The 19,366-nt window shown below is 40.3% G+C and overlaps 2 protein-coding genes across 5 annotated transcripts in view; one reads left to right on the top strand and one right to left on the bottom strand.

The window, feature by feature from the left end:
• LOC141273634 (ropporin-1-like) overlaps positions 1-17,898 on the bottom strand; it is a 114,813-nt gene extending 96,915 nt beyond the window's left edge. The window contains exon 1 of the mRNA XM_073685727.1: positions 17,645-17,898. The gene's annotated coding sequence lies outside the window, so the exon portion shown is untranslated. The remainder of the gene's footprint in view (positions 1-17,644) is intronic.
• Positions 1-19,366, top strand: part of LRRC20 (leucine rich repeat containing 20) — a 742,986-nt gene that overhangs the window by 550,482 nt on the left and 173,138 nt on the right. The gene's annotated exons all lie outside the window — the stretch shown is intronic.

Below are 19,366 nucleotides of genomic sequence, written 5' to 3'. Positions count from 1 at the left end.
TAGCTGCATATTTGGGCAAAATAAAAGTCAGAGATTTTCTTTCCATAACGCAAATGCAATGGATCCTACATTTCTGCCAAAACATCACTAATAGCATTCAGGAGAATAGGTCTTCACCACTTTGCTTCAAAAATGCTAGAAGTAAAAAAGCAAGAGAAGAATCCTTAATTTTTGCTACATACTGTCATGACTCAACTCCGGGCTTGATCCGGTGATCTCTGGCTATGTGGTCAGTTTCCCTCTCTGTTGGACCATAGCCTGTGTTGTCTCTGTCCAACTGCTGATAATGCTCTTGTCTTTCTCTTTCTTTGCTTTTATGTTTTGCTTATGTGCAGGTGTTTTCATTTCCTTGTTTGGTTTGTCCTATCACATCTTAGTAGGGGCTATTTATACTCTCCTGACACATGCAGTCTTTGCTGACTATATTCCAAGTTAATGGATGTTTGGAGTCCCAGCTCCCTATTTAAGGATTATCTTGCTGAGTTTTTTTTCTGTTGCTTCTTTTGTGGTTTGTTTGTGTGTTCTCCTTCCCAGAACTCTTCTCATTTGTTACATTTAGGGTCTGGGGGTTTCCATGTTTCTTTTTCTTCCGTCTTTCATGTGTGAACATGTCCTTAGCCCCATACCCCACCCTCTGTCTATGTGCACTATGTTGTATTGCTGTTGTTTTGGGTTGCAATCTGTGTATAGTTGAGGGTGTAGTTAAGGATGCTCAGTGTCAGCCGACGTTGAGTGGGGGCGCCATTGCGTAATTTTAGGGTGCCAACCTCCGCTTTCAGACAGGGACAAATCCGGGTCAAGTTAGGGATTTGCCTAGTTTGTATAGGAACCTGTGGTGTACAGGTTGGACATCTCCCCTGGTTTGTTCATCTCCATGCAAGTGTTAGGACTCAGTCATAACACATACATAAACATACCATAAGTTAACTTTATAGATTATAAAAGTCCCTTACATATCACATCTACCAATACTTTTTACGTTATTTGAAGATTCATTCTTGTTAAAATTTAAAATACTGCATATTGCTGATTAACTTTTCAGAATTGGCTCACAAGAGCCTGGAACCGCATAGTAAGATTCATTGTGGGTTAATAATTCACTTATGGTCTGTTCACGATGGCATCATTGCGCCTGTTAATTCAAAAGCTTTAATTGATATAATGGACCTATGGCACTACTGATTCTGTTGGATTACATTGACTTTTGCAGCAGACTCCAATATTTTAACCACCAGAGAACAATGGAAATCTGTAGCATTGTTCTACTTTCTAAAAAGTTTATACATCAGTATTCTACTCAGTTTTTGAAACAAATACTATGGTGAATGTGACGCGCCCCCTGGGCCTGTGTTGCTGCTGTGCAGGGGGAATACCCGGAGCCGGATCGCTGTAGGATGCTGGGGGGTTGTAGTCTCCGTGTGGCGGTGACCCGGTCCGTGCCCAGGGTGGTCAAACCAGTGGCAGTCTATTTGTATTGTAATAACTGTCCGACTACGCCACCCGTGGATTGCGGTCAGTGGGGACCGCCGCTGCGCTGCCGACCGCTGAGGCTGATGTTGGTTGCGCAGCTGAGTATGGGATAACTCCCCACGGGAGGAGTATTGCCTCAGGGCAGCTAATGTGGATGATGGTGGTAGTGATGGTGTGAGTGTCCCAGTACTGATGGTGCTGGTGCGGCGATGAAACACAGAGACTTGTAATTGCAGTTTCCAAAGCTTTACTCACGGTTGTTATTCAGGTCAATGCTGCAGGCGATGACTGCCCAAGCCGTGCTGCGTCCACCAGGTGAGGGACTCGGTCAACTCCCAGGCAATTCCAGAGCGTGGTTCAGAGCTCCCCTCTCTTCCTTTCTACTGGCCGTCCCCACCAGTGACCCACCTTTGTCCAGCTTCCTCGGGCCTTCTGTTGGCGAAACCTCTCCCGGTTTCCCTGACCCTATGCGGTATGCCTTTCTGGTGGATGTAGTGAGGGGTCGCACCAAGATGTGGTCACAACCTCCGGTTTTGGCTGAGGATTAGTCGCCTCCACCAATTTGGGTTCCGGTACCCTATTCTGCCAACCCTTCACCCAGTATCTCCTCTGGGCATATGGGGTTCCTTCTGCCTTCGTGTCTCTGGGCCTTTCTCTGTGTTCCTTGCTTCCTTTCTCCTCTGTTCCAGTTCCTTTCTTACTTTCCTTTCTGTTCCTCCTCCTCTCTCTCTCTGCTGCTTCTGGCCTCCACTCCAGGCCTGCCTCTGGAGCTGGGCCCAGACTGAGCCACAGCTCCCTGTCAGCCCTCTCTGGCTGAGCTCCTCTCCTCTTCTCCTCCTGCCTGAACTGAACACTGATCTAAGATGGTGCCCACCTTATATACCTCCCTCTATGTGTGAGCCCAGGTGACTAGCAACCAATGGGCTCCTACCTATGCCCAGAAACCCACCCCTATCTGCTCCTACACCACTGGGTGTACTTTCCCCTCCCCACTCCAGCCAGAAACAGAAGCTGTCGTGCCTGCACTCTGTCTAGTGGGAGCACCGTTGGTCTGTTCCTCGGAAATGGGGTGTGTGTGGTGCATGCAGCTTACTGAGTCCTGGTCCACACTCCATCCTTACCCGGGAGTGGAATATCACACCTCTGGTTCGAGGTGCAATACCCCTGTAGCAGCCGAGCCCTCGGGGTGCTACAAATGTATTATATATCTATAAGCTTTTGGACAGCAATATTACAAGTCAATATGCTTGGTCTTATTTCCACAGCGGTGCGCACAATTTGACAAAATTGCCTTAAATGTGGTATTTTAACCCTTGTACATAATCTCCAAATCTGTACTATAGTTATTTTTCTCAAGTTAAAAGTGACTATTATGTGACTCAAAATATTCACGTCAAATCAGATTGAAAGCACAAAAAAGTCAATAAAGGTTAGATGACCTGCTGAGAATATAATTACATTTCTAGAGGAAAAAGAGGGATTTGAAACGCTGTATTTTAGAGGTAGTGTAGAATATAAATAGAAAATAGTCACCACTGCTTACACAGTGTGCTAGCATTTTCTGTGAAACAGATACAAAGAGCACTCACATATGTTCTTTTAAGCCCACTCTGCCATGCACTTTGTGATTGTGCAGTAAAATCAATAAGCCATTCCTTTGGGGCCCTTAACACAGATGGATCGTGAGTCTGAATAATATGGATATAACATCCGCATTTAAAGTCCCGGAAGGAATGTTACTATATTCTTCAATGGCTGCTGGTTACACTATTCTTAGGCACTTAAACTGGTTGCTATCTGATTTTAGGCTTTGAGTTCAACCTTTGTCTGTCAACTCAGCAATTTTATGTCAGCCAAGTGTAAAAACAACTGAGTAGTCCAATGGGTTGAACCACTGATAATCTAAAAGACAACATTTGAATCTTAGCAATGCTTGTGTTCTTTGTTTTTATTGTGACTCAGTATCTTAAACGGAATTTGTCACCATGTTTTTGCCACCACATCTGAGAGCAGCATAATGTAGGAAAAATGTCCCTGATTCTAATGATGTGTCGCTTAGTTATTGTGTGCAGCAGTTGTGATCCAATAAGAGTTTTTAGATGTAGCAGAGCTCAGAAAGTTAACCCCGCCCACACCACAGCTTTCTGTGTACATTGTATATTGACAGTAAGCTGCTAATCAGTGCTTGGGGCAGAGTTGGATCAGGAGGCATGTGAGACCTAGTCCTTTAGTGATAATCTCCTGTGACATGCAGAAGTAGTGCTGTTGCAGAATGTGACATGCAGAAGTAGTGCTGTTGCTTTAAAAGCATTCAGCATTTATTAGAAGTAACACAAGCACAGGAGACAGGAAGTGTTGTGCTCCAGAAGCATCCAGCAACTAGAGGGGTTAACACAGTCACAGGAGAAGGGGAGTGTTTTAGCAGAGCTCCAGGGGGATTGTGGGGAAGTTGTTTACTGTCTGGCCGGAGCCGAAGAGAAAGGTGGCTTATGATCTGTATCTCACAGAAGGCAAGGGAACAGAATTCAGGTCAGGAGGGAAGCTAAACAAAGGTCAGTTAGACTCCTTGAGCTAACAGTGTGGAGTATTATCGGCCAGGAAGATAAGGACTGGAAGGAAGGCTGTCATAGAGATTACCTCCCTAATCACACACCCCCCCCCCCCTCCATCTCCATGCAGGATAAAGAATGCTGTGTACTATTGAGTCCTTGTGAAGGAAAAGCCTGTGGTTGTGTATGCATTAAAACTGTGCAGTACTGTGCTACCGGATTGTAGACTGTGTACTGCTGTGCTGCAAAGGAGACTGTACTGTTATTACTGGAGCCTGTTGCTCAAAGAGACATTTGCATTGCACTGGCTGTGCCTCATTAAATGTTACTGTTATACCATTTATGAAGACTCTTGTCAAATGTGTCTGGTCAGCAACTGAATCTATTGTGTGCCTGAGAGAAGCTGCAGCCTATGATCGCCCTAAGTAATGGTTCCCCCAGGATTCCAACGAATTCATGTAACCAGTCTCGCCCCTATCTGAACTTAGACGGCGTGCATGTAACACTCCTGCTGAAAAAACACTCACTAATAAGTGACACATCACTGAAATCAGGGACTCAAACCCCTACCTCATGCTGCCCTCAGATTAAATAGCAAAAACCTGCTGACAGATTCCCTTTAGCTCATTAGATTCTTCGAACTGGCTGCCATACCCAGATGATGTTGGGAAAGAGAAGATTGGGCATGTTGATATACATCTGATCCTTTTGGGGTGTCTGCAGCTTTAGGGTTCAAGTCCTTAAACTTTACCTCTATGTTTTGCAAAAATTAATAAACAAAATAGCCTTGATTTTCATCTGCGATTTAATACACATCTACTATTATTTTGGCTGGAAATCTTAATCTGACAGTGTTCAAATCTGTTGTAGATGTGACTTCTTCGCCATCCATTATAAAGCATGTCTGCAATTGCTGACCCTCGGCTGTAAATGACCGATGATTGGCTACATAAACGCCAATCAGCAGTTTATTTAACGGCTTGTTTAGACAGGCTGATTGCGCTCTGCGCTTTTCATGTACACAGAATGATCACTAATAGATTATTCTGTGCACATAGGCTTTCATGGTTCTTCGAAGCACATGTCCACAGTTAGGTAGGCTTGTTTACTCTGAAACGCTGCGGCATTTTAAAGAAAACATAGTTTGAAAAGCCCCACACTCCCTGCACAAATGGGAGAAACCTGAAATTTAATGGGAGCGAGACAGCAAGAAGACAGCCGGGAACCACCAAAGCATTTCATAGTAAAACATACCTGACTGTAACCACTCACCCAGGCTCTGGTTCATGCTGCCCGTGGTTTAACCGCTTCGCGACGGCCCACTGGAGATAAACGTCGGCGCTTGCTGGGCTCTGTGCAGCGCCGACGTTTAAAAACGGTGGGTGGTCTCGCAGCGCTCATGACCCCCAGGGTCCTGCAAGCGCTGCGATTCCGGTGCAGAGCGTTAGCTCTGACAGGGAACATCATCGGGACCTGATTGGATCAGGTCCCAGTGATGTTAACCCTTTGCTGTCTTCTATATGCCGCGATCTATAGTGATCACGGCATATAGAAGACAGCAGGAGGAGAGGGGGTCGTCCACTTACTTCTCCGACTGCCCCCTTATACCTTCCAGGACCTGGCATTGCTATGGCAGCTGGAGGTCACATGACCGCCTCCAGATCTGCCATATATGGTGTCCTGCCTGGCTCAGCCTGCAGCTGAAGCCTGGCAGGACGCACTGACTGTGAAGCAGTCAGCAAAGATCTCATGTAATGTAATATATGTCTATTACATTACATGAGATCAGTGATCAGAAAAATAAAAATTAATGTCCCATACAGGGACTAAGTAAAAATGTAAAAAAAAGTAAAAAAAAATGTTTTTAAACTGTTAAAAAAAAAATCACAAAATAAATAAAAATAAATAAATAAAATATGAAACCAATAAATCCGTATATTTATGCAAAACCAAAAAAAGTACACATATTTGGTATCGCCGCGTCTGAAACAACCCGATCTATAAAACTGTCACACTAATTAACTCCTTCTGTGCACACCGTAATAAAAATAAATAAAAAATGGAGCAAAAAAATATGCTTTTTCATTATATCGCCAAACAAAAAGTGGAAAAAAAATGTGATCAAAAAGCAAAATGGAAATAAAAATGGTACCGCTGAAAACATCATCTTGTTCTGCAAAAAAAAAGCTGCCATACAGCTCCATCAGCCGAAAAGTAAAAAGTTATAGCCCTCAGAATAAAGCAATGCAAAAAAAATATTTTTTCTATAAAATTATTTTATTGTGTAAAAGCGCCAAAACATTTAAAAAATATACAGTAAGCGTAGTATCGCTGTAAACGTATTGACCCGAAGAATAACGCTGCCTGATCACTTTTACCACACGCAGAACGGCATAAAAAAAAAACCTCAAAAACAATTCCTGAATTGTTGGTTTTTGTTAATTTTACCTCCCAAAAAACGGAATAGAAAGCGATCAAAAAATGTCACGTACCCAAAAATGGTACCAATAAAAATGTCAACTCGTCCCGCAAAAAATAAGCTGTCACATGACTCTGTCGGCCGAAATATGGAAAAATTATAGCTCTCAAAATATGGCGATGCAAAAACTAGATTTTGCAAAAAAAAGCGTCTCTTAGTGTGTGACAGCTGTCAGTCATAAAAACCCGATGTAAATCTGGTATCTCTGTAATCGCACCGACCCGAAGAATAAAGTAATCTCATCACTTATACCGCACGGGGAACGGCGTAAAAAATTAATAAAACCAATTCTTCACCTGCTACTGATTTGTTTATTATGTCTCCCAAAGATCGCAGTAAGGCTCTGTTCACATTTATCCTGCGCTCTGCGCTGAGCGCTTACACCAGAGTTTCCGTGTAAATCTCTGAAATACGTGATTCAGATGGAACCCATGACGGAAGATTCCCTGTAATGAGGCAGATATAGGCCACTGTGGATGCCTGTGATCCCACGGTGTAATTTGTTTTAGGCGTGCATAAAAGTGCGGTTGGCCACAGTTTTGTGCACTTCAGAAAAAAAGGACACTGCTAAACAGGGGCCAGACGGAGTCCAGAGTAACTCTGCTGTCTCATTACAGTGAATGGATCCCGCAGGGGTTTCATCTGAATTACATCACTTGGAAATTTAGATGGAAACTCCGATGTAAGTGTCAGCCTAGAGCGCCGGATAAATGTTACGTAAAATGTTCCCAATAAAAGCTTCAACTCAGTCCTCAAAAAAAGCTAGTCCCCACTCAGGTCTGTCATCTGTTAAAACTATAAGGGACTTCCAAGTTACTGGTAGCAGAAAGGCTCTGGAAAAGCGAAATGGCCCTTGCCCCCCAAAACAAATTTAGAAAATTTTGTGCTTCCAAATCCAAATGCCTATTCTACAATAATTTGTTCTCCAATTGTCAAATAGCGCTCCGTCCCCCCCAGATCTCGCCGTATGGCTGAGCGGTACGATACAGCCACATATGGGGTATTGCCACTTTTAGAAGAAATTGTGTGACACATTTCGGCACCATTTTTACCCATTGCCCTGTGTGGAAATGTAAAATCTGAGGGTAAAACATTTTTTTGTGGTAAAAATATAATTATGCTTTTTTCACTGCCCAATGGTATAAATTAAAAAATTAAAAAATACTCACTACTTCCCTAGATGAATTCCTTGAGAGGTGTAGTTTACAAAATGGGGTCACTTGTGGGGGTTTCTGCTGTTTCGGCATGTCAGCGACTCTTCAAATGTGACATGGTGTCTGCAACCTATCCCAGCCAACATAGCGCTCCTTTCTCTTCCGAACCCTGCCGTACACCAAAGCAGTGGTTTTCCCCCACATATGGAATATCGGCGTACTCAGGAGAAATTGCATAACAAATTTCATGGTGCAATTTCTCCTGTTACCCTTATGATAATGCAAAATTAGGGAATGAAAAACATTTTTTGTGGGAAAAATGTGAAAATTTTATTTTTATGGCTCAATATTATAAACTTCTGTGAAGCAGCTGGGGGTGCAAGGTGCTCACCACACATCTAGATAAGTTCCCTAAGGGGTCTAGTTTCCAAAATGGTGGCACTTGTGGGTGGTTTCCACTGTTTAGGCACATTAGGGGCTCCACAAATGCGACATGGCATCTGCTAATTATTCAAACAAATTTTACATTCAAAAAGTCAAATGGTGCTCCTTCCCTTTCAAACTCTGCCGTGCGCCCAAACAGTGCTTTGCCTCCACATATGGGGTATCGGCGTGTTCAGGAGAAATTGCACAACAAATTTCTTGGTGCAATTTATCCTATTACCCTTATGATAATGCAAAGTTAAGGGATGAAAAACGTTTTTGTGGGAAAAATGTGAAAATTTTATTTTTACAGCTCATTATTATAAACTTCTGTGAAGCACCTTGGGGTTCAAGGTGCTCACCACACATCTAGATAAGTTCCCTAAGGGGTCTAGTTTCCAAAATGGTGTCACTTGTGGGGGTTTCCACTATTTAGGCACTTCAGGGGCTCCCCAAATGCAACATGGCATCCGCTAATTATTCAAACAAATTTTACATTCAAAAAGTCAAATGGCGCTCCTTCCCTTTCAAACCCTGCCGTGCGCCCAAACAGTGGTTTGCCTCCACATATGGGGTATCAGCGTGTTCAGGAGAAATTGCACAACAAATTTCATGGTGCAATTTATCCTATTACCCTTATGATAATGCAAAATTAAGGGATGAAAAATGTTTTTGTGGGAAAAATGTGAAAATTTTATTTTTACAGCTCAATATTATAAACTTCTGTGAAGTACCTTGGGGTTCAAGATCCTCACCACACATCTAGATAAGTTCCCAAAGGGGTCTAGTTTCCAAAATGGTGTCACTTGTGGGGGGTTTCCACTGTTTAGGCACATCAGGGGCTCTCCAAACGCAACATGGCGTCTGCTAATTATTCAAACAAATTTTACATTCAAAAAGTCTAATGGCGCTCCTTCCCTTCCGAACCCTGCAGTGCGCCCAAACAGTGGTTTTCCCTCACATATGGGGCATCAGCGCGCTCAAGAGAAATTGCTCAAAAATTTTTGTGGTCCATTTTTTCCTGTTACCCCTGTGAAAATAAAAAAAAATTGGGTCTAAAGTAACATTTTTGTGAGAAAAGTTAAATGTTAATTTTTTTCTTCCACATTCCAAAAATTCTTGTGAAGCACCTGAAGGGTTAATAAAGTTCTTGAATGTGGTTTTGAGCACCTTGAGGGGTGCAGTTTTTACAATGGTGTCACTTTTGGGTATTTTCTGTCATAAAGACCTCTCAAAGTGACTTCAAATATGATGTGGTCCCTAAAAAAATGTTTTTGTAAATTTTGTTGGAAAAATGAGAAATCACTGGTCAACTTTTAACCCTTATAGCTCCCTAACAAAAAACAATTTTGGTTCAAAAATTGTGCTGATGTAAAGTAGACATGTGGGAAATGTTATTTATTAACTATTTTGTGTGACATATCTCTGTGATTTAAGGGCATGAAAATTCAAAGTTTGAAAATTGCAAAATTTTCTAAATTTTTGCCAAATTTCTGATTTTTTCACAAATAAACGCAAGTGATATCGAAGAAATTTTACCACTATCATGAAGTACAATATGTCACGAAAAAAACAATCTCAGAATTAGGGGGATCCGGTGAAGCGTTCCAGAGTAATTGCTTCATAAAGTGACAGTGGTCAGAATTGAAAAAATTGGCCCGGTCACAAAAGCAAAAACAGGCTCTGGTGCGAAGTGGTTAAGAAACATGACTCTTTTGAGAGCTTCCCTTTAATATCTTCCCAATATGGCTATTTTTTTTTTTTAATTTTATTCTTTACATTTTTTTCATAACCATCTTCCAAGAGAACCGAAACTTTTTACATTTTTTTGTTGACGTAGCCATATGATGGCCTTTTCTTGATGCATGAGTTGCAGTTGTGAGTGCCCATTTAATTTTCTATTTATTCTACTAAAAAACTTACAGTATTCTTTATGAAATGCGAACACAAATTCATATCTGCCATTGTAGCTTGTGCTTTGTTTTTACATTACTGCGGGCTAAAAATTATACGTTAACTTTTTCTGAGAGGCGGAACAATTACAGTGATATCATATTTGCATATTTTTTACTACTTGGAAACATATTTTGAGACGTATACTTATGGATTTTTTTATGATAGGGCTGTGTGAGGGCTTATTTCTCATTGGGCGTCCTATAGTTTTCATTGGTATATGCAGCTTTTGATTGACTGATTTTTTATTTTATTTCTTTGGAAGAGGTCACTGAAAAACAGCATACAGTTCAATTTAGACCACATTCATTTCATCTGTAGAAGCCGAAGGGGAGATAGGGCAATAAGACAGGTTTTATAGAACAAGTTTGAGGTGAAGCAGGTTAATGACTCCAGCAGCCTGTAGTCTCCAGGTTCCCAATGACAGTATTGGGATTCTATGATGAAGATAAAGTTGAATGGGTTTCTCAGGATAAGGACACGTAGGTGGATACATAAAATAGGTGCTCTTTCTATTTATACTGTATCTATAGGCAGTAAAATAGGTAATGTTTTTAGTGTTTTTGTAAGACTTTCTAAAAGCTTTTATCCATATTGGATTTTGCTTTTATTGAAGTTCTATGACATTTTCATAAAAAAAAATCTTTAAAGTCCATTGACATTTTAGATATCAAGAGTTGTGTAATAATGTGTATGAAACTGCTAAACCTATTGCTATGAAAGCAAACTGAAGAATTACTAATTAATTCACAGGATAAGGTGTAAAATATTTGTGTGGTTGATTTGTATGAAATAAAGTCAATATAGATAACCGAGATCACAAGTTTTAGGCTATGTGCACACTTTGAACGTTTTCAGCAGATTTTTCTTCAGCAATAACCAATGATGGCAGAAAAAATACTTGCATTTTTTGCATATGTTTTTGATGTGTTTTGACATGAGCTTTTTTCCCTATTCATTTGAGAGGGTGAAAACGCTATAGAAACGCTGAATTAACATGCTACGCATCTGAAAAAATGCTTTGAAGGTTCAAATCCGCAAAGAAAAAAAAAGAAACGTGTGCATGGGATTTCAGAAATCTCATTCACTTTGCTGGTACTGTAAAATGCTGTGTTTTTTTCGTGGCAAAAATGTAGTGAGGTGACAAGCTCCAATGCCTCGTTCACACATCAGTGTCTTTATTCTTATTTTTACAGGTTTTGGAGACATCAGGAGCAGAATACTACTCTGAACATTGTCCCCTGCTGGTGCAGATCGCAGTGTAAGCAGAGGACAATGATGAGAGATTCCTTGTTCAGCACCCGGCGCCTGGGAATCAGCGGCACAGTTAGCGTTGTTCCCAGGCGCCGGGTGCTGAAGGAATCTCTCATCATTGTCCCCTGCTTACACTGCGATCGGCGCCAGCAGGGGACAATGTTCAGAGTAGTATTCTGCTCCTGATGTCTCCAAAACCTGTAAAAATAAGAATAATGACACTGACGTGTTACATGTGCTCCTGATGCGGCACACAGGCTGCAGCCATATGCCACACAGGTACACACGGACACGGATATCTCTGGTACTGTTTTTTTCAGTACTGGAAATATCAGAACGTGTGAAACAGGCATAAGGCAATGTCTTTGTACAGAAAAGAAGCTGTGTTTTACAGTACCAGCAAAAGTTATGACATTTCAAAAAATGTCAGGCACACATTTTTTTCCTGACTAAATTTGAGCACTGGAATGTTTTTAGTAATCTGCACCATGTCGATCCATGTAAATTCTTTGAGCACTTTAAGGATGTGTGCCCACGATGCCTTCAAGCGTTTTTGCTGCGGAATTTCTGCTGCGGAAATGCTTGAAAAACTCTTGGTAATACGTGCCCCATGGTCCCCAATGACAATCCGCATGTTCTGTGCCCATGCTGCGGAATTTTCCGCAGCGGATTTTATGTGCGGAAAAATCCACAGCATGTCCATTATTTGTGCATTTACGCATGCGGAATTGCCTACTCAATGCATTAGAAAAATGCATGGCAATTCCGCATGTACAAAGCGCTTCAAAAACGCGTGTTAAATTCCGCACGCATTTTTACTGGCAAGGACATGCAGAAATTAAGCGGAAATTTTCTGCTTCATTTCTGCATCGTGGGCACATAGCCTTACAGTGTTTTTTCATCCATAGAAAGCAACGATAAAGTGCAAAAAAATGCAGCAGATTTTTTTTTGTGTAAGATAGCTCACCAGGATTCTAATGCAAAATATACAACAAGCCCCCTCCCAATTATCATACACCATTTATAGGACTGGTCTCATCAAACGGACCGGAATGATATTTTTTGGCCATCTGTAGTCCTTGGGTGCACCTGCAGTTTTTTTGCACTTCCTACAGTCAGTTTCTTGACTTACATTACATACTAACAATGTTACTGTTCATACCGTGCGTTGCAATGATACAAGAGATATTTCCTTTTAATTAAATACAATGCAGCCCTTTTGTTATAAAAAGTAAAATATGGATTTAATTTTTGCAATGGTGTCTGATAATTACACGTCCATGTAAGACGTATCATCAGATTAAAGGAAGGAGCTGCTGGGACTCTTGAGATCTTATGATTGAGCTGGTAAAATGTTTTAAGTCTTGGTTTGCTGACATGCTACATGTATTCTTAAATTATTATCACACATTGTTATTGAATTAATACCCTAAGGATAGATTCACAGATAGTGTAACTTTTGTTTATTTTCAGTACAGAATTTTGCGCAGTAAGTCCGCAGCAATATATAATAAAATGTAAGTAATTACTGCGGAAAAATCAGTACATTTGGTAGGGCAAGGTGCAGGGGTGTTTTTTATAACGGAATTTTTATTAAGTTTTCATATAATATTACATACAAGAACTACAAAAATGTGTACCGTCATTCAAAACACATACAGTAAAACAGTAATAATACCAATATATACCAGTTCCATTAACCAAGACAGTTATATTGTTATCAACCAGAAAAAAAAATGGAATCTATACAACAAATCTTAGTATTTTGGAATATTGTATAAACTAATAAACAAACATGACAAGACATTGACATAAGAGGATGGGAAGGAAGGAGTAGACAAAGCAAGGTGCAGTTTTCAAATATGCCACATGTACTGTATATCATATTTTTAACATGGATTTCACCCTTTATATGACTTCATTCTCATGTCTGTGCTAGCCATTTAAAAAAATGCATTATAGTATCTTGCAAGACGATAGTCCATTAAAAAATAAGGGGAGATGTGTCCTACTTTGGTGGACTCCAATGTGTGGTCTGAACTCGCACATTTTAACGAATAGGTCCTCCCAAAAATTTGGACAGCACATAGATGCCATCTGTGTTGCATATGTGTGCTGTCCATTTACATCACAAACATGTGAATAGGTCCTTATGGAAAGGATGGAATCGATTGCTAATCTGCAAAATCTGCCTGCAGTAAAAAAACGTATGAAACTTCACTGAATAAATCTATTGAAGCCAAAAATTGTGGCTGCTGCAATAAAAATTTGCAACCACTGAGTGTTTTCATCAGGGGTGGATTAAGAGTAGCCAGGGTCCCGGGCAGTTTAGAAGGTGTGGGCCCCCCTCAGGTGTCCGATGTGTCATGTGACATGTCACATGATCCCATTTGATAGATCATGTGATAGGTCATGTAACACACAAGTGCTCTGGTGCACATATGTAGATGGGAAATGACAGAGATAGAGAGATAGTGGCGTGCATAGCGCACCGCGCAAATTTTTCCCTTATGTACAGCACTATACATAACACAGCACTATACATAATAAAGCAGGGGTGGGAGATTAATTTTCCCAAACAGCCGCATGAGAAACAGTGACTGTTGCAGAGGCTGAACGAATAGGCTGAAATTAATTTTGCTCAATATTAATTATAATTATTTTTTATTTTAATTGTATGACTTAATATCGAGCACAATTAATTATGCTGACATCCCCCTATATGCAGTATGAGCCCCCACATAGCCCCCTCAATCAACAACCAAAGCGATCAACCTATGGGGCCCTTATTCTTGTAAACCATAATAAAAAAAGACCTTAAAAAATTATTTAATTAATTAGTTAATTTAAAACCCCAATACATAAAGACATAAATGCACACATTTGCACAGAAAAAAAGTGATTTAAAAAAAGAGCAGAAATGAGGGGAGACGGGGACTAGTTTTGCCCTTCACAATTCCCTTCCTGACAGCGGAGGTTGGCACCCAAGGTTCGGCATGGTGCCCTGCTCCTCGTTGACCGCCCCCATATAGCCCGACCTACCACTACTGTACTTGGCCAGGCATCCTCTATAGGTGAGCAGATAATATGTAATGAACATATATATATATATATATATATATATATATATATATATATATATATACACACACACACACACTCAATATAGATACTAGTGGGCTGAGGGGTATGTGTATATACAGTACAGACCAAAAGTTTGGACACACCTTCTCATTTAAGGATTTTTCTGTATTTTCATGGCTATGAAAATTGTACAGTACAGACCAAAAGTTTGGACACACCTTCTCATTTAAAGATTTTTCTGTATTTTCATAACTATGAAAATTGTACATTCACACTGAAGGCATCAAAACTATGAATTAACACATGTGGAATGATATACTTAACAAAAAAGTGTGAAACAACTGAAAATATGTCTTATATTCTAGGTTCTTCAAAGTAGCCACCTTTTGCTTTGATGACTGCTTTGCACACTCTTGGCATTCTCTTGATGAGCTTCAAGAGGTAGTCACCGGAAATGGTTTTCACTTCACAGGTGTCCCCTGTCAGCTTTAATAAGTGGGATTTCTTGCCTTATAAATGGGATTGGGACCATCAGTTGTGTTGTGCAGAAGTCAGGTGGATACAAAGCTGATAGTCCTACTGAATAGACTGTTAGAATTTGTATTATGGCAAGAAAAAAGCAGCTAAGTAAAGAAAAACGAGTGGCCATCATTACTTTAAGAAATTAAGGTCAGTCAGTCCAAAAAATTGGGCAAACTTTGAAAGTGTTCCCAAGTGCAGTTGCAAAAACCATCAAGCGCTACAAAGAAACTAGCTCACATGAGGACCGCCCCAGGAAAGGAAGACCAAGAGTCACCTCTGTTTCTGAGGATAAGTTTATCCGAGTCACCGAGTCACCAGCCTCAGATATCGCAGGTTAACAGCAGCTCAGATTAGAGACCAGGTCAATGCCACACAGAGTTCTAGCAGGAGACACATCTCTACAACAACTGTTAAGAGGAGACTTTGTGCAGCAGGCCTTCATGGTAAAATAGCTGCTAGGAAACCACTGCTAAGGACAGGTATCAAGCAGAAGAGACTTGTTTGGGCTAAAGAACACAAGGAATGGACATTAGACCAGTGGAAATCTGTGCTTTGGTCTGATGAGTCCAAATTTGAGATCTTTGATTCCCACCACCGTGTCTATGTGTGACCCAGAAAAGGTGAACGGATGGACTCTACATGCCTGGTTCCCACCGTGAAGCATGGAGGAGGAGGTGTGATGGTGTGGGGGTGCTTTGCTGGTGACACTGTTGGGAATTTATTCAAAATTGAAGGCATACGGAACCAGCATGGCTACCACAGCATCTTGCAGCGGCATGCTATTCCATCCGGTTTGCATTTAGTTGGACCATCATTTATTTTTCAACAGAACAATGACCCCAAACACACCTCCAGGCTGTGTAAGGGCTATTTGACCAAGAAGGAGAGTGATGGGGTGCTACGCCAGATGACCTGGCCTCCACAGTCACCAGACCTGAACCCAATCGAGATGGTTTGGGGTGAGCTGGACCGCAGAATGAAGGCAAAAGGGCCAACAAGTGCTAAGCATCTCTGGGAACTCCTTCAAGATTGTTGGAAGACCATTTCCGGTGACTACCTCTTGAAGCTCATCAAGAGAATGCCAAGAGTGTGCAAAGCAGTCATCAAAGCAAAAGGTGGCTACTTTGAAGAACCTAGAATATAAGACATATTTTCAGTTGTTTCACACTTTTTTGTTAAGTATATAATTTCACATGTGTTAATTCATAGTTTTGATGCCTTCAGTGTGAATATACAATTTTCAAAGTCATGAAAATACAGAAAAATCTTTAAATGAGATGGTGTGTCCAAACTTTTGGTCTGTACTGTATATATATATCCACAAAGTGCTGAGCATAAATGAGTGCACCCAATAGATTTGCCAAGAAACCTTTAGTTTTGTTACAGAATTAACATTTTTTTTATGGGATACTATACTACATAATATTCCCACAAATATGAGGTATTGATTAAAACAAGATTCCTTATTTTGTACACCCAAAAAAGTAATTTTCCTAACAAATTAATTTAAGACCATATTGCAAAAAATGAGTACACCCCAGTAAAAGACTTTGGAGCAAAGCTAAAGTTTAGACTCCAAACTTTATCAATTAACAAAATGCAAAGTAAATTAGTAAAAGAGAAATCTAATTCAATTCAATATTTGGTCTGACCACCCTTTGCTTTCAAAATAGCATCATTTCATGAACAAAATCTGCTACGAAGTTGAGGTTGTGGAAGACAGTTTCTTGGCGTATCTCGCCATGCAAAGGTAAGCACAGCAACAAGACAAAAAGACAGTTATACTTCATCAGTAAGGTCTTTCTCAAGCAAATATTTCAATGCAGACTGAGGTTTCAAGAAGTCTTGATGTTCATGCTCTTTTGAAGAAGCACCAAGACATGGGCAACGTTAAGAACCATAGACACAATGGTCAGCCTAGGAAACTTTGTGCAGCAGATGAAAAACACATCATGCTTAGTTTTCTTAGAAATGTGACTATGTCCCGTAGTACCATCAGCTCCGAACTCGCAGCCACCAGTTAAACCCAGCTACACCTATCTACTGTTCGGAGAAGTCTGACAAGATGTGGGCTTCCTCGAAGAATTATGGCCAAAATGCCATACCCTTAAAGTGGAAACACGGCTAAGTGACTCGACTATGCACAAAAACATTTGATTGGTGCAGAAAAATGGTAGCGGTCCTTATGTATAATTCCAAGGCTCAATTCCTGCTTGACCTATATAAGCTAGCGCATCAAAAAATAATAATATGTATGTAAGCACTGATTAGACTAATTTTCTTTAAGTTCTCCAGGAACAGTTTGCTTTTCTACGTCCGTTCTCTGTAAAGATCCATTTGCACATAATGATTTGCACTAAAACCCATGTAAGTCTGACCCTTTAAAGAAATATTCTCTAAGTGTAGAGAACATTATCAGCAATGAACTTTGTTATGAAAAAAATGGTATAACTGAGATGTGTAGCAGTTGCCCAAAGTGCCATATCAGATCCCCGGTCTTATGTCTCTGAGACCTTTTTGAATATGAAAGAAGCTTTTTGCATCATTTGTGATAAATCTGCCTCATTATGTATTATATCTTGCTGTAAATTAAATGATCATGCTCAATCATACTGTGCTGTAATACAAGTACAATTGAATATGCAAAGGAAGTATTTGATAGGTTATGGTGCAACCATCCTGCTTATATTTGTAAGAACGTCAGGAATAATCAATGATGTTAGTGAAAGTGTAATGCGGGTGCATTATTTACTCACCATATTACAGTTGAGTGTCCCGAGGATGCTGATAATTTCAGTCAATATCTTTTGATTAATCCTCTCAACTGCCCTCTGTCTTTTGATAGGGAGTGGTGCGTTTCCTGACCCTGCAACGACATATTTTGATATTGCTGTTTTAATTCTCCTGCAATTTTGCAGGAGCAGATCTGCTCTCTGACTGTCAGTGACAGCTGAGCATCATGTTGAAATGACAAAAGCAATTTATCTCTGCTTCTGTTTTTTCTTTTATCATCTACATAGCACTCAGTGCTGACGCTTTTATTGAATCTGACGATCACATACTGTCTGCCCAGCATGGCAAAGCTTCTGGATCAACTCTGCTATTGAGTAGAGAATACCTCAGTTGCCGTGAAAAGATTAACATTAAAGGGATTTTACCACGTACCAAGTACATTTTAATTAACAGATCTTGGAATAATAATAAGTTTCACAATTGGATGTGTTAAAAAAAATGTTCCTGTGCTGAGATAATCTTATAAATGTGCCCCTGCTGTGTACTGTGTAATGGCTGTGTCTGACCATACAGGAACATGGTCTGATCATACCACAGCTCCTGGGCAGGGAGGGGAGCAAAAGAGTATACAGACAGGACAGCATGGGATCGTTTTGTGAGGCAAAACATTTCACTGCCTGTTTTTAAGCAATGTTTAACTTGAAGGAGATGTGGTATGATCAGACCATATTCCTGTACGGTCCATTACACAGTACACAGCAGGGGCACATTTATAAGATTATTTCTGCAGAGGAACATTTTTGTTAACACATCCAATTGTGAAACTTATTATTCAAAGATCTAATGATTAAAATTAACGTTGCAATATTTTAAAGGGGTTTTCCCGCAAACAGAGTCCCCCAAAAGATCTTTCATTATTTTTTAATAATACTATATATATCCCTATATGCAGTAAAAAACTACTCCAATAGGAAATTAATATACCTCTATGCTTCTTCATAAGTTGCACAACCTCTGAGTTGAGATTCAGTGTCCTGTGCTTCCTTTACTTCAGTGTGGCCAGGATCAGAGGTTCTCCATTTTTCTAAAGTCAGCTCAGCCCTGCTATCCCCAGCATCTGCTCTTATTCCTAGCCACATTCTTCCCCTGTTCTCTCAGTCCCCTTCTTGGTTTCTCAAGCCCAAGGACAACTCAAATAACTTTGATGAAGAAAAGGCTACTGAGCACTCCAGAAATCAATTAGACAAGTCCAGTAGCCCAGCTGTTAAGACGGTATGCAGTAGGCTATTGAAAACATTGTATACACTTGGGTTGGCCTCCACACTCTAAGATAGTAGTCCGCCTGATACAGTGGTAGTTTGGCTCAATAAGGGAACAGACAGGCTAACACAGCATGGGTAGAGGGAGGAGTTTATTGGAAGAGCATGTAGAGCAACTTTAACATTTTATACTTGTTGGCTTGTTGACCATTGGGGGATTCACCTGGACAGTCTAAGCTTGGTTACAAATTTCTAAACAACACTTCAGTACAATTGTAATACATTAGCCACCATTTTGGACCACACGTTCTATTGGAAATGAGGAAATCATTATGAATATTTCAATATGTAAATACGGTATGTGGAGAGGACAAATGGCAACTGAAATTTAAAGTAGATAAGTGTAATATTGAGCAGAAAGTTCACAATCAAAAAATAAAAACCATGTATAGGATCAGAAAAACATGGCTGCGTTATTCCAAAAAC

The sequence above is a fragment of the Phyllobates terribilis genome, unplaced genomic scaffold, assembly GCF_046119375.1.
Source record: "Phyllobates terribilis strain yellow unplaced genomic scaffold, ASM4611937v1 Scaffold_5__5_contigs__length_657084704, whole genome shotgun sequence".
Lineage (NCBI taxonomy): Eukaryota > Metazoa > Chordata > Amphibia > Anura > Dendrobatidae > Phyllobates > Phyllobates terribilis.
The sequence above is the reverse complement of the archived record's forward strand: the minus strand, read 5'-3'. Positions and strand labels throughout refer to the sequence as shown.